Here is a 14,191-nt window from a genome sequence, read left to right as displayed (position 1 = left end):
CATATCCGATATGCCTTGTACATATTATAACGAACCAGAATCGTTTATACACATTTTGCTTAGATGTCGTCCACTTTTTTGGGAAAAATTTCACCGCCTAGTAATGAATTTGTTCCAAAAAGATATTGTGTTAGGAGAAACTCATAATAATTGGTTTTAACATTATTGACGCAGAGCCTTTGCACATGAATGTACTACTTGTTTACGTACAGTATGCAATTTATAAGGTTTATAATATTATGCTCCATCAGTTTAGAAGTAAATCCTTCAATAGTCATTCAATTTGGATGACTTTCAAAAGCGCAGTGAAGGTGTGCGAATCAAGCTGCAGACAACTTCTCTGGCTCCTCCAGGTATGATTCTGGCTCAGAAGTGAGCATAAACAGTACACCGTGGAACTGCGATTACGATGAGCGTTTCAAATCGCTCATTCTGCCTTCAAAACTGAGCATAAACGTACCCTTGGTTAAGCCTTTTTATTCATGCCTTGATCTTTCCCTTCCGTCTCTTTCCAATTTTATTTTATCAGTCTGTTGCTTTTGTATATATATTGTAATCAAACTTTAAATGCAATGTGGTTAAAATGATTTAGAGTAGAATGCCTCGTATGAGGAAAAGACCAAAAAATAAAATGTCTTGAGAAGGTAGAAAGAGATAGACATCGTAAGGTGCCTTTTTCAAGGAGGCAAAACCGATTCAAAACTTAATGGGTAAACAGAGGTATAAACATAACACAATAAGATATGCAACATCACGTCAAAACACACGAAGAGTTTACCGGTGAGACAAACTCAACAAATTACCAAAATAAAAGCACCTAACGGATCGATTAATAGCACAGATATCACCAGCAATCGCTCAATACAAATACCCCAAAGGTGACGTATTCATGGAAGGGAGGAAGTTCAAGACTGAGGAGGATAAAGAGGTTAAAAGAAAGATAAAAAATCCAACGAGAAAGATTTTTAAAAAATAAGAGAGAGGTAGAGAGGGGGAGGGCAGAAAGAGAAAGAGAGAGCGTGAGAGAGAGAGAGAGAGAGAGAGAGAGAGAGAGAGAGAGAGAGAGGGGCCAAATGGGGGACATAAAATACAGAGAGATAGAGAGGGGGAGGCCAGAAAGAGAGAGAAAGAGAGAGAGATGCCCAATTGGAGATGGAGGAAAGAGGGTGGAAGCGGCTTCGGTTGTGATTATTTCACCCCTCCCTCCTCTCTCTCTCTCTCTCTCTCTCTCTCTCTATCACTATCTCTCTCTCTCTCTATCACTCTCTCTCTCTCTCTCTCTCTCTCTCTCTCTCTCTCTATTATGGTTCTCTCAGTCTATCATTATTAGTCTATTTCTCTCTCTCTCTCTCTCTCTTTTCCCGTTTTTTTTGTTTTTGACTATGCGAAATGAAATAAATTATTGGAATCGACTCCTACCAACTGCTCAACCAATAAAATACCAAATATCTTCGTCTGCACCAGTTTGCCCTTCTCCACGCCAGACTTTAGGGCCCGCTTGGGGCACATAAGGCATAAAATAGTCACTTATGACTGAAATGCCTTTAAGTCCAATCAACAACAATATGAGAAATACAAAATCAATGCCATCCCGTTCCCTGCAGTGCTTTGCAGCCGGTTTAAATACACCAAGCAATAATTGCCTTGAGGATTAAATAGCATGCCGCTGAAAGAACAATATAAAAGGAGAGGCATGATCAATATTTTCTTTCACTAAAATTTACAGTATTGAAGAGAGTATTAGTTGACTTCATAAATTTATAACTCAATATTCCGTGGACCCGGTATGACGTCCCGCTATTTGTATGATTTTGGCGCCGTGGTCTCAATGCCTCCTTGCATTAGCCGCCTCACTGGACCCTTGTAAGAATAGCCCATGGACATGAAATAAAAATGACTAATTAACAATCAACAATGCACGGACATACTTTGATCCATTTCGGATAAAGTATTAAAAAATACTCAAGGTAGTTCAAACATCAAGTACATCGATGAGCGTCACTAAATAGCTAGATAGCCCCAACTTAAGCAAACAAAGCGATATAATTACCCTTCCTCTCTCTCTCGGCTATCTCTCAAAATATATAACAATAAAAACGAAATAAAAAACGCATCGTGGCATTTCCACCCACGTATCTTTTATGAAGGCACTGATTCTCTTTAGTATGTATTAAAGAAAAACAGAATCATCATACAATCATACGAGTAATTATACTCAGATTCTCCAACTCGGTTGCCACGACAACGAGACAAGCGATGCGTGATATAATTATCAGCATTTAATTTTTTTGATGGTGCTTTTGTCTCGAATGTATCACTTTAATAGCACAGTCATGCACACCGCCCAACCGACTCGTCACGACTCCAAAACCGACCGATACTTGGCCATTAATGGGATATTTTGTTTGGTCTGTTGTCAGTCTGTTGTCGGTCTGTTGTCGGTCTGTTGTCGGTCTGTTGCCGGTCTGTTGCCGGTCTGTTGCCGGTCTGTTGCCGGTCTGTTGCCGGTCTGTTGTCGGTCTGTTGTCGGTCTGTTGTCGGTCTGTTGCCGGTCTGTTGCCGGTCTGTTGTCGGTCTGTTGTCGGTCTGTTGTCGGTCTGTTGTCAGTTTGTTGTCAGTCTGTTGCCGGTCTGTTGCCGTTCTTGTGCCGGTCTGTTATTGGTCAGTTGTCCTTCTGTTGTCGGTCTGGTGCCGGTCTGTTGCCGCTCTAGTACCGGTCTCATTATCGGTCTGTTGTCGGCCTGCTGTCGGCTCGTTGTCCTTCTGTTGTCGGTCTGGTGCCGGTTTGTTGTCCTTCTGTTGTCGGTCTGGTGCCGGTTTGTTGCCGGTCTAGTACCGGTCTGTTGTCGGTCTGTTGTCGGCTCGTTTTCCTTTTGTTGACGGTCTGTTGTTGGTCTGTTGACGGTCTGATGTCGGTCTGTTGTCGGTCTGTTGTCGGTCTGTTGTCCTTCTGTTGTCGGTCTGGTGCCGGTTTGTTGCCGGTCTAGTACCGGTCTGTTGTCGGTCTATTGTCGGCTCGTTTTCCTTTTGTTGTCGGTCTGTTGTCGGTATGGTGCCGGTCCCATTAGTGTGACCGGGGTAGGCCTACTAGCCCACTATAGGGAGGCTATACGATGTGAGTCCAAAAAAGTTTACACTAAGAAAACTGCTAATTATTTTGAAAATCATCTATGAACAGTAAATTGTTATACAGCTTATAAAAGGGGTGTTTTATCCCAAATCATTTGGTATCATTTTTGTGTGGTATGTGTTCACGCTTGGATGAACAGGAGGCATTGTTTGCGAGAGTGCAGAAATCGACTTGCGCCAAAGTTGCTTATGTGATGTTTAAATAAAACATTTGGGCTTTGGGTATTAAATCGGTTTTTGCAGGTCCAAATAACATTCCTTACAAAATTAATTATGCCACACATATCAAATATCGAATATCAAATATGTGTGCGCGTGTCAGTGTGCGTGTGTGACTTTGCTTCTACAAAAAGCATATGCAATGCATTTCATTTGATACATTCATTTCATTCTCTCACTCCGCTAATCCCAACATAATACATGCTGTAGGCATCACTTTGGCGCAAGTCGATTTTTGCACTCTCGCAAACAATGCCTCCTGTTCCTTCAAGCGTGAACACAGACCACACAAAAATGATACCAAATGATTTGGGATAAAACACTCTTTCATAAGATGTATAATAATTTACTGTTCATAGATATTATTTTAAAAATAATTAGCAATTTTCTAGGTGTAAACTTTTTTTTTTGACTCACACGGTAGAGAGGCATTTTTTTTTTCATCAAGCACCCAAGGTTAAGTTGACTGTGTGGGAGTAGGTGAGAATACCAAGTCTCATGTTCGAATAATTACACGTGAAGAATAGACCGGATGACAGGGCATCCTTCCACCGAACCTCCCCGTATGACCTTGCCTGCTAACGCGACCGCTTTCTGTCATGTCGGGTTAAGAGATGCAAGACTTCACGCATTATTTCATACAAATTATGCAAGTGATGTAGGCTCAACCGCTGGTGATGGAAAAAGCCTTCAAGTAATTCATTAATACATTTCGACTTTGAATTGCTTTTTAATAAATCGAAGTCTCAGTGATAAGATGTAAGCCTTAGGAAAAGAAATTTAAATGAAGAAAAGAAATATACGAAGAAAAAAAGGAAAATAAGCTTATAATTTATGATAATAATTGAAGGTAATAATCTTGTTTTTATGTGCATGAAGACCAAAGAAAAAATCGTACATCAGGGAGGGGTCGGCTGGATTTTGGTATCTTAAAGGGAATATTCAGAATTATATTACCGGAAATCAGTTACAACTTTGGACTAATGCAGTGAGCAAATTTCACTATTATTTCCCCTTTAATTGGCATAAGACTCGCATACAACAACGTAGGCCTACAGTATATGAATGATAAATTGAAATTTTCCATGAAAAATGTATGTTCCTAATATTTATGAATATATTCATTTGTATACCAGGATAAATAAAAAAAATGAATAAAGTTCAACTATGAAAAATTACCGCAAGGTTGCGTGAGATAACCTCCCTACTAAAATACAATCAATAAGTTCGTTAAACAGATTCAAAGAAAATTGTATTTGCTAGAATTGAAATAAACGAATTGAATGAAGTGAATTTAGAAAATGGATAAGACTTTAATTAACTTTATTTTTTGAAAGTCTGTGCCATCATGTTCATATGTAACATAATCAGAATGAAGACAGTCATAAAAGCTAACATAAATGAAAATCGCGGTAGAGGTTAACGGTACACCATGTGTAAAGTCCTAGAAGGACTAAGGAAAGTGGATAGAAAATAGAAGTGAAATAGAAAGGCGAGAAAGTGGAGGTTGGAAGGAAGAGTATCTTTCGGAAGTGAGTATAGTCCTGAAAAGGACTGTAAACCAGAAAGTTGTAGATAGGATGAGAGGTTTGAGTAGAAGACTGGATTGAGTTGGAGAGTTGAGTAGAGTTGCAGAGCAGGAGCAGGAGAGTAGACTCGACGTTTCGGACAGGTTGACTGTCCGTCTTCAGGAGTGAGTCCGTCTTCTAGGACTTTACACATGGTGTACCGTAAACCTCTACCGTGATTATTCATACCACCATGCAAACCTTCAAACATCATCTGATAAATGAAAATGTTTTGTTAAACTGTTCAAAAATACTTCTTCCGATTGCACAGCTTCTCAATTATAATACTTTCAAGATGAATGCACAAATCGAAAAAAAATCATACTCTACTAAGTCAACAGGAAGAGCACCAGATGCAAGTATTCTAAAGATCCTTTGATCGTTATTGGTTATTGCCACGTGCATCGACAAAATGGAAATCTATTGAAATTGTGCATTCTGCCAGGAGTGATGTTTCGAGCAGCCATCGATATTCCCATTCAATGTTTGAAGTCTCTCGAGAGGCTGTGCGACATTTAACTAAAAATGTAATCAATGAAGAAGAATTCTTTTTAATTTGACTGATCGGTCGTAATGTTTCGCATATTTTCGATCGAGAAACCGATTTCATATTTCTTTTAGAAATCCATTTGTTGAAATCGAAAGTGAATCAAAAATTCAGTTTCAGTTCAGTTTCAGTTTTTTTATCCATTTCTAACAGAACATTTATTTTGACAAGAAACCAGATATACAATTCAACATTCAATAATATAATACATTTTTCATGATATAAAAGTATACATAAATATCCAGTATTATACTGGATATTTATGTATAATAATGGGTTTTTTGAAGTTTTTTTTTAAATAAACCTGTGGAAATGGAGGGATCCACTGAAAAGCAGAGCTTGTAAAATGTGGATCCCTCAAAGTAGTGACTGAAACAAAATATATATACATAGATTACCAAGTCGATGCGCTAGTGCCCTTTGGTAAGGCTAGTGCCCTTTGGTAAGGCATTAATCCCCATTACCAGGTCCCTCGGAGAGGACCTAAAGCCATGCGCGGATCCACGGGCCGATATGATGCATATTTCACGCAAACAGAACTTTGTTATTCCTGACTCATTTTTCCTGATTGAGTTGTCATATGAAAGAGTGGAAAATGAACTTTCTAGAAATATGATTTTCTCTTTGAAACTTCAGATACCGGCCGCCAAATGATTTTTTGGTACCCTCTCTTCAAATTGTTTATAATCACTCATGCATGCGTGAAATATGCATCATTATGAGTTGCATCAAATGAAAGTGGAAGATCTAAGCTTTATAAATATGTCCCATTTATCAATTATAATTGTGATTAAGTTATGATAAAACATTGATAATTCTCGGTTTCCTTTCTTCTGGACGCACTGTATATCTCTAAAGCGCTTAGAGACATCCGTAGATGTATTAAGCGCCATATAAAAGTGGTATATTATTACTATTATTTGCTGATAACACAATGATAATGTCACATTGGCATTGCATATTTTAGGACCCCATACGGTTTGTACCATATGCATGTACTTGTAGTTGTACTTCACCCTTCAACCTTGGTATTGCAAAGAAGTCAAGGCAATGGCCAATTTGCATGTGAGCCTTCCCTAATTAATATGTGCTCCCAGTGGGAGAAGGGCCGTGGAAGGGAAAGTAAAGCCCATCGCACACTGCACGAGCCGACTACGGTCCAATTCTTTGGAAAAATCCGCAGTAACATTTGATGTGGATATCCAATATATATATATATATATATATATGAATAGTCATAGGACCCAGACAAAATACAAATTTCAATGGATGTCAAGTTTCAAGATGTTGGAAACGGTTGTTCATGTGTTGAAGCCGATTCGGCTCATATTCTGACTTATATGCACTAAGATTAGGCCTTAAACAAAGATGTTGTATTGCCCTTTAGGTGCCAAAGCATGGGTCGGTCGGTCGGATTTTTTTTTACTTTCTCCCTCTGTGGGCTGATATTTTTCAATTTTTTGCTTTAATACATATTTTTGTTATTCATTAAACATTTTTTTCTCAAAAAAACTGTAACAAAAATCCGACCGTAGATTTCAAGATTTTGGGGTCGGTCGCAAAGGGCAATACAACTTTTTTTGTTTACGCCTTACGGTTGTTAGATTTCATATCATAATTAAGAATTGAAAAAGATGATGTATGTCTAGTTCCTTATCTAGTATAATTGCCATGATTTATTCTAAAATCGGGTCGCAGGAAGATGCTAAAGTATGGGATGGGCTTAAGTGAGAAGGAGGAGGAGGAGGAGGAGTAGGAGGATGAAGAAGAGGATAAGAACAAGAAGAAAAGGAGGGTGGAGAGGATGATAAGAAGGAGGAGAAGCTTGAGGGGATGAAGAGGGGAGTATGAGAAGACGGAGAAGAAGCGCAAGGGATGTGGGCTGAGGACCCGGGGAACTTATTCAAATATAAAAACTGTAAGCATGCGTGACCAAGAAAATACGTACAAAGGTTTTTTTTATAGATTGGACGCGGTGCCATCATTAAGGAGTTCAAAAACGTCCATTTTGGGTAGTTTTCATGAAAAAGGGTGCCTTTTCCAACAACAACAAAACAAAATCAAAATCAAAATCCTGGCGTGTTTGATCATAGTGTGGACGACGGCCGCAAGAGGTAGCTTAAATCTAGCGCGAGTCGGTTTGAAACGATCTTAAGATCTTCAGTAGATCAAGATGGAAGCCCACGATACCGACCCAGACCCGTACCAAGTCTCACGCCTATAGCTGGTCCCTTGTATTTTGTTTTGCACAGTAGAATAGTAACCGTTCGCTGTACAATGTGTACTGTTGTTATCATTACATGTACTATACACTCTAAAAATAGAGTGCAAAATTTTGCTGTGCAAAATCGCTGTTTAAAAAAGTTGGGTAAAGTATTAACCTTGTGCCAAACACCAAGTCCCTTCGAAATGTCATTACACTTGCCATAGTGTCATATCAACATTTGACTGTGCGCATTTCTGGGGTAAGAAACTAACGATGCAGATTAATATTTGAACCACGCGTTGGGTAAACACAAGTTTTGACACCTAAACGTTGGTATTAGGACACAACTGATGTTAAAAGCTATGATTGAAGCGCTAGCGTGGTCGGTCGTTCCGAATCAGCTGTTCGTCGAATTAATCGTGTTCAAGATCGACAGAAGATGGACGACTTTGTTCGAAATAGACTACGATCAGGCGCGTACACAGGGGGGGGGGGGGGGGGGGGGGGGGGGGGGGGGGGGGGGAGGGGGGAGGGGGGGGGGGGGAGGGGGGGGGGGGGGGGGAGGGGGGGGGAGGGGGGGAGGGGGGGGTTTAAACCCCCCTTTTGTTATTTTTCTGTGTGTAAACCCCCCCCCCCATAACCCCCTACTAACCCCCCCCCCCTTTCGATTTTTTTTTTATTTATAAAAAAAAAAAAAAAAAAAAAAATTCCCATGGCTGATCTAAAAAAGCTGACCTTACCCCCCCCCCCCCCCCCCAACTGAGCAAAATGTCAAATTTTCAAAATTATTCAGCGGCTGGCTGAGTCGTTGCGAAATTTTCGGCCCGATTTATGAATGTTAACCCCCCCCCCCCCCCCCTTGAAAAAATCCTGCGTACGCGCCTGACTACGATCATTCCCTTGTGTCTTTCCGCAGCATTTATTTGCATGAATGCGTGTAAATCTTCTCAATATGGACATGAAATTCCTCATAATTCTGGACAATCCGTGATGTCATCCGTGATGCAGTTACCTACTGCGAGCACGCCAAGCGAAATAGAGAGAGAGAGGTCTGCTACTTATACACTACACTATAACATGTACCTTTCCAGCCAACTCCTCGGACAAATTTTCGTTTTTACCCAAGTCTGTGTAAAAATAAAAAATCATACAATAAGGTTGGGTTAGAATTTCACCCAACTTTTGGGTAAAAAATTACACAAGAACAAAGTAAACGAGTACCCAGGATGAGTTGGGTAAGAATTACCCAATGTTGTGTCAAAAAGGGAACATGGTTGTCGCTGGGTAATATTTTACCTTTTACATTGGGTCAAATATATGGCACATCAGTTGGGTAAAACATTAAACATTTGCTGGGTAAATTTTTACCCAACCACTCCTGTGTCAAATTTTACCCAACAAGCATGCATGTTCCCTTTTTACCCTCGTAAAGTGTAAAATTATACCGAATATCGGGTATCTTTTTTTAGAGTGTATAAAATAGAACAAATTTGAAATGGAATCCCTTTTTCAGAGAAAAGACTTACGATGGCTGTGCATTAAACACATTAAACCTATTTTACATTGTCAACAACTCAAATGGTAATCCCCATCGCACTTCAAAATGCCCAAGGGGTTACAATTTTACAATACTTGTTCAGAAGTACACTTTTTTAAATACCCGTTTAGGGTGTGAATTCAGAAAAAACCACGCGAAACCCTAATTTAGGGTGTATTTTGAATTCAGAAGAAATCCTCGTTTAAGGGATGTCTGGTAAACCTGTGATCGCGCATGCTTACGGTGTTTCTACATGACTGAGACCCCGGGGGCTGAGGTGGAGGAGGAGGACCATGCGTAATTATCACACACTTCGTGGCGCTTATGAAAAAAAGAAGAAAATACAGAATGTCTAAATCTTAAATACTTACAAATCAACTTCTATCGGCCGAAATGGATGGAAATCAGAGTTCAGGCTCGATGAATTTCTCCCAGCAAAGACGCTCTATGACGACCCCACTGGAAATAAGCTCTCGAGCTTTCGTGGGTTATCCTGTTCAAGCTGGCTTAATATTTGAATCCGTTATTCTTGTATATTGTTGTATGTTGAAAGCTTGACGAATAAAAATCAGTCAATTTAATCAAACAATTACCAACTGGTGGTTCACAAAATCGTGAATCCTCCCCGTCACCAAGAACACCCTACTTAATGTCCACAACAACAACAGAATCCAGGTAATGAGCACTCATGCACCGCTATAATTAACTCGGGACGTTGTACACACACTGTTATAAGTTTCTCCAATTTCATCAACAATAACGTTTTCACTCAACCGTTTTGTAGCCATTGCGTGGTATCGGGAAAATGTTTTTGATAGCTTCAGCGGTGCAGGCTACCATAGTCCTTTATACCCTATATCACCGATCACGTCTGCGTGCGCGCGCTGCATATTGCTCAATATTAAATTTACATCGAACCCTTATGTTCTTCATTTACATGATGTGTTCGGGCTTGTACTACATAAATCAAAAAGAAAACGCCGTGACAACAAGGGCACTTACTATGAAGATCAAACACGTTAAATCTAACTGTTTAACATGACTTGTGTTGCCTAATAATTGATGAAGACGTCAATATCAAAGAAAGGAGATTGGAAGGATCATTGTATCAAAACGAGCAAAGGTTTAATGGGGAAAATATGCTACATTATAATGTTTAATGTCTTTTGACAAGGGCGTGCATGTAATCTGGGTAAAGAAGGCCAGGGAAAGAGAGTGTGTGGGAGCATATATGTGTGTGCGTGTGTGATGTGGGTGGGTGTGCGTGTGTGATATAGACAAACACAGTGTGACATACGCGTGTGGGTGCGGGCGCGCGAAAGAAAGATAGAGCAGAAACAAGGATAGAGTGAGAAAGTGCGTGTGTGGTTGTGCGTGTGTGTGTTTGTGTATGTGTGCATGTGTGTGCGTGAGTGTGTGTAAGAGAGAGAGAGAGAGAGAGATAGAGAGAAAGAGCGAAAATATAGAGTGAGAGGATGGGAAACAGAGTGTGCAGGTGGGCGTGTGCTTGTGTGCGTGTAAGATGAACACTGGTAGAGTGAGAAAGTGTGCGTGTGTGTGTGTAAGAGAGAGAAATAGAGAGAAAGAGCGAAAATATAGTGAGAGAGGGATGGGAAAGAGAGTGTGCGGGTGGGCGTGTGTGGGTGTGCGTGTGTGCGTGATGTGTGCGTGTGCGTGTAAGATGAACACCGAGACAGTCAGGAAGAAGAGATAGAGAAAGAGAGACAGAAAGAGACATCCATACTTAGGAGAGATTTAGATGGAAGAAGAGATAATTCTAGTCAAATTGTGCAAGTCTATACAGTACGTATTTTCTATTTCATATTTTGATCCCTCAATCCATTATCTTCAGTTATCCTCCACACAAAAAATACATTTTAATGTAGCCAAGACAGCAAAAGAGGTAGGAATTAAGAATCAAACGAAGAAGAAAATGGGAAAATAAGAAAATGAAGGACAAGAAGAACAACAAGAAGGAGATAAAGAAGGACACCAAGATATAAGTGGGAAGTAATAACAAAAAGATGAAGAAGATAAAGACGAGGCAAGAAGAAGATAGAGAAAAAGAACATACATAGGCAAAAAGGAAAATTGGAAAATAAGTTGAAGAAAGAGAAGAAGATCGGAAAGAAGAAGGGAGGAATATAAAGAGGAAGAAGGGAAGAATAGAATGCCAGGAGATTAGGTTATGATAATGGAATACAAAGGCAAGGCGGCTATGAAAATAAACCCCTAAATAACACGAGGGAAAGAAAATACGATAATAGCTGGACCAGGGCGGGATAATAGCGAGAATCTGACTCCAGAGTCACGAACGAAAATACCTAATGGCACAGGAGGATTGGGAAATGCACTAATGGCGGTGTTTTAGCAATGACCTGTGTACGTGATACTGCATTGGTAAGTTTAGCTGATAGGATGTACGAACGCCCATATTAGAGGATTTATAAACTAGGGTATGAATGTCCAAAGGAAGCGATCCCTGATCAATACAGCAATGACATCTGACGCCTTTGAAAAATGAGCTGGAAATTAAGGCTTCGTGGTTTGTACAATTATCTCCTTGTCAGATTTAGCGCTCAGAGTTTAACAACAACAAAATCCAGGTAATGAGCACTCATGCACCGCTATAAATCTAACTCGGGACGTTGTACACCGGTGGCGGATCCAGGGGGGGGGGGCCGCCCCCTGGCAAAAAGAAAGCACACAAAAAAGTGTTCCTTCCGAACTCAATTCGTGACCTGCCAGTGTCACAAATAAGGTATAAAATATGCTCATCTGACGATAATTTAATGTATAACACCCCTGAGCTTCTGGGGGCTCCGCCCCCTGGACCCCACACCAATTTGTGACCTGACAGTGTCACAAAATAATAAGGTATAAAATATGCTCATATGACGATAATTTAATGTATAACAACCCTGAGCTTCTGGGGGCTCCGCCCCTGGACCCCACGCCAATTCGTGACCGGCCAGTGTCACAAATAAGGTATTAAAATATGCTCATCAGATGGTAATTTAATGTATAACACCCCTGAGCTTCCGGGAGCTTCGCCCCTGGACCCCACATCAATTTGTGACCTGCCAGTGTCACAAATAAGGTATCAAAATATGCTCATCTGATGGTAATTTAATGTATAAAACCCCTGAGCTTCTGGGGGCTCCGCCCACTGGACCCCACACCAATTATGTCCTGCTAGTATTACAAATTGATAAGGTATCAAAATATGCTCATCTTACAGTAATTAAATGCCTATACCCCCTGAGCTTCTGGGGGCTCCACCCCCCCCCCCAAGAAACGTTCAGCGGGGCCTGCATGTAAGAGTGGGGTGATGGGGATTTTTTTTTTCTACCCCCCCCCCCCCCAAAAAAAAAAAACTGCCACTGTCGGTGTCACCATTACGTACCAATATTTGGCTTGCATAATTTCAAATTTGGCCCCCCCCCCCCCCCCACCTAAGAAATCCTGGATCCGCGCCTGTTGTACACACACTATTATAATTTCCTCCAATCTCATCAACAATAACGTTTTCACTCGACCGTTATGTGGCCATTGGGTGGTATCGGGAAAATCTTTTTGATAGCAGTCAGCGGTGCAGGATACCATAGCCCTGTACCGTTCTCGACTCTGAGGATCTGAACAGGCATGATTATGATTTGAATAGTCATATGAAAATCTGAATTTCAAGGGATTTATGATTTCTTGGTAGAGGGAAAACTAAATCGGCTCAAACTCCAAGTGCCGTCAGACAAGTATTCTAATTCGGATATATCCTGACTAGAAGGGATCAATGCAGTAACATTTAGTTGATTATGATTTGAATAGTCATATGAAAATCTGAATTTCAAAGGATTTTATGATTTCTTGGTAGTGTTTTAGTATTCTTATTATTATTTAGAAGCTAAATCAGAAAGATAATATTTTTTTAGATTTCCTATCTAATCGGATCGTAGAACATCGTGTAGATTAGAAGGATGTACGAATAACAAGTCATGCCCCATTAGCTCTTTCTTTCTCTTCAGTCTCTTCTAATTTCAAACAGAGGGTTCAATATTAAACTGGGTGAACATGGGAAGTCTTGCGTAGATCAAAAGAACCGTGTGATTGGTTTATTTTGCACGAAGTCACACTCGAATGGTTCAATTTCGTATTCAATTGAATGAGATTTCATATCTATTTACATTTTCTCTAATCGTCATAACAAAGTTCACAATAATACATTACACGAACAAAGGGAGTATACCTGGCAAAGAAATATTGTTTTTGGAACGCCAGGAACATTTATAAAAACAAATTAGACCTACTAGAACGTCATCACCGTTTTTACTTTTAGTTTTGTTTGTTTGTTTGTTCGTTTTTTTAGCATTATTACATGGTAAGTGCTAATAATAATATTAATAAGATTAAGGTAACGCCTTTCGAGAGGATGCAAGGCGCTGTTCCCTATAGTTAATCAATACATTGTAAAGGCAAATGTTTTTAAATTTTGTTGCTGTTACCAGAAGTACTATTTGTTAGAAATGCAGGGAGCTTATTACATATAGGCCGATGTGGCAACTGATTGAAAGTATTCGAAGCCAGACTGTTTTCGGGATTTGAGAATGAGAAGAGATGATACTTTTTCAGTGGGGGGGGGGGGGGGGGGGGGGTGTAGAGGCCAACGATTACCGACAAAACTAGCCACCAATTACCGACAAAATTAAATGTCCCAATATCTACAAATTTAACCCTATAAACCCGGGGCCGAAGGCTAAATGGTTTTTGCTATGAACTATCTATAGTACTTGCATGTGCGCAAATGGTCATTTTCCTCGACGACATAAATATACGCATTTTTTCGTCAACTTAGTCAGCATCATAGCTACTTAATAATGCAGGCGCTTAGCTAGGATCTTATTTTAGGGAGGGGCGGTAGTGAGCAAGCGAATCAATTAAAGAGCGCGCGGTGGGTGAAAGGCCTCCCGCACGAAGCGCGAAAGCTTAGA

The sequence above is a fragment of the Strongylocentrotus purpuratus genome, unplaced genomic scaffold (assembly GCF_000002235.5).
Source record: "Strongylocentrotus purpuratus isolate Spur 01 unplaced genomic scaffold, Spur_5.0 spur5_scaffold_8, whole genome shotgun sequence".
Taxonomy (NCBI): Eukaryota; Metazoa; Echinodermata; class Echinoidea; order Camarodonta; family Strongylocentrotidae; genus Strongylocentrotus; species Strongylocentrotus purpuratus.
Note: the sequence above shows the minus strand (reverse complement) of the source record.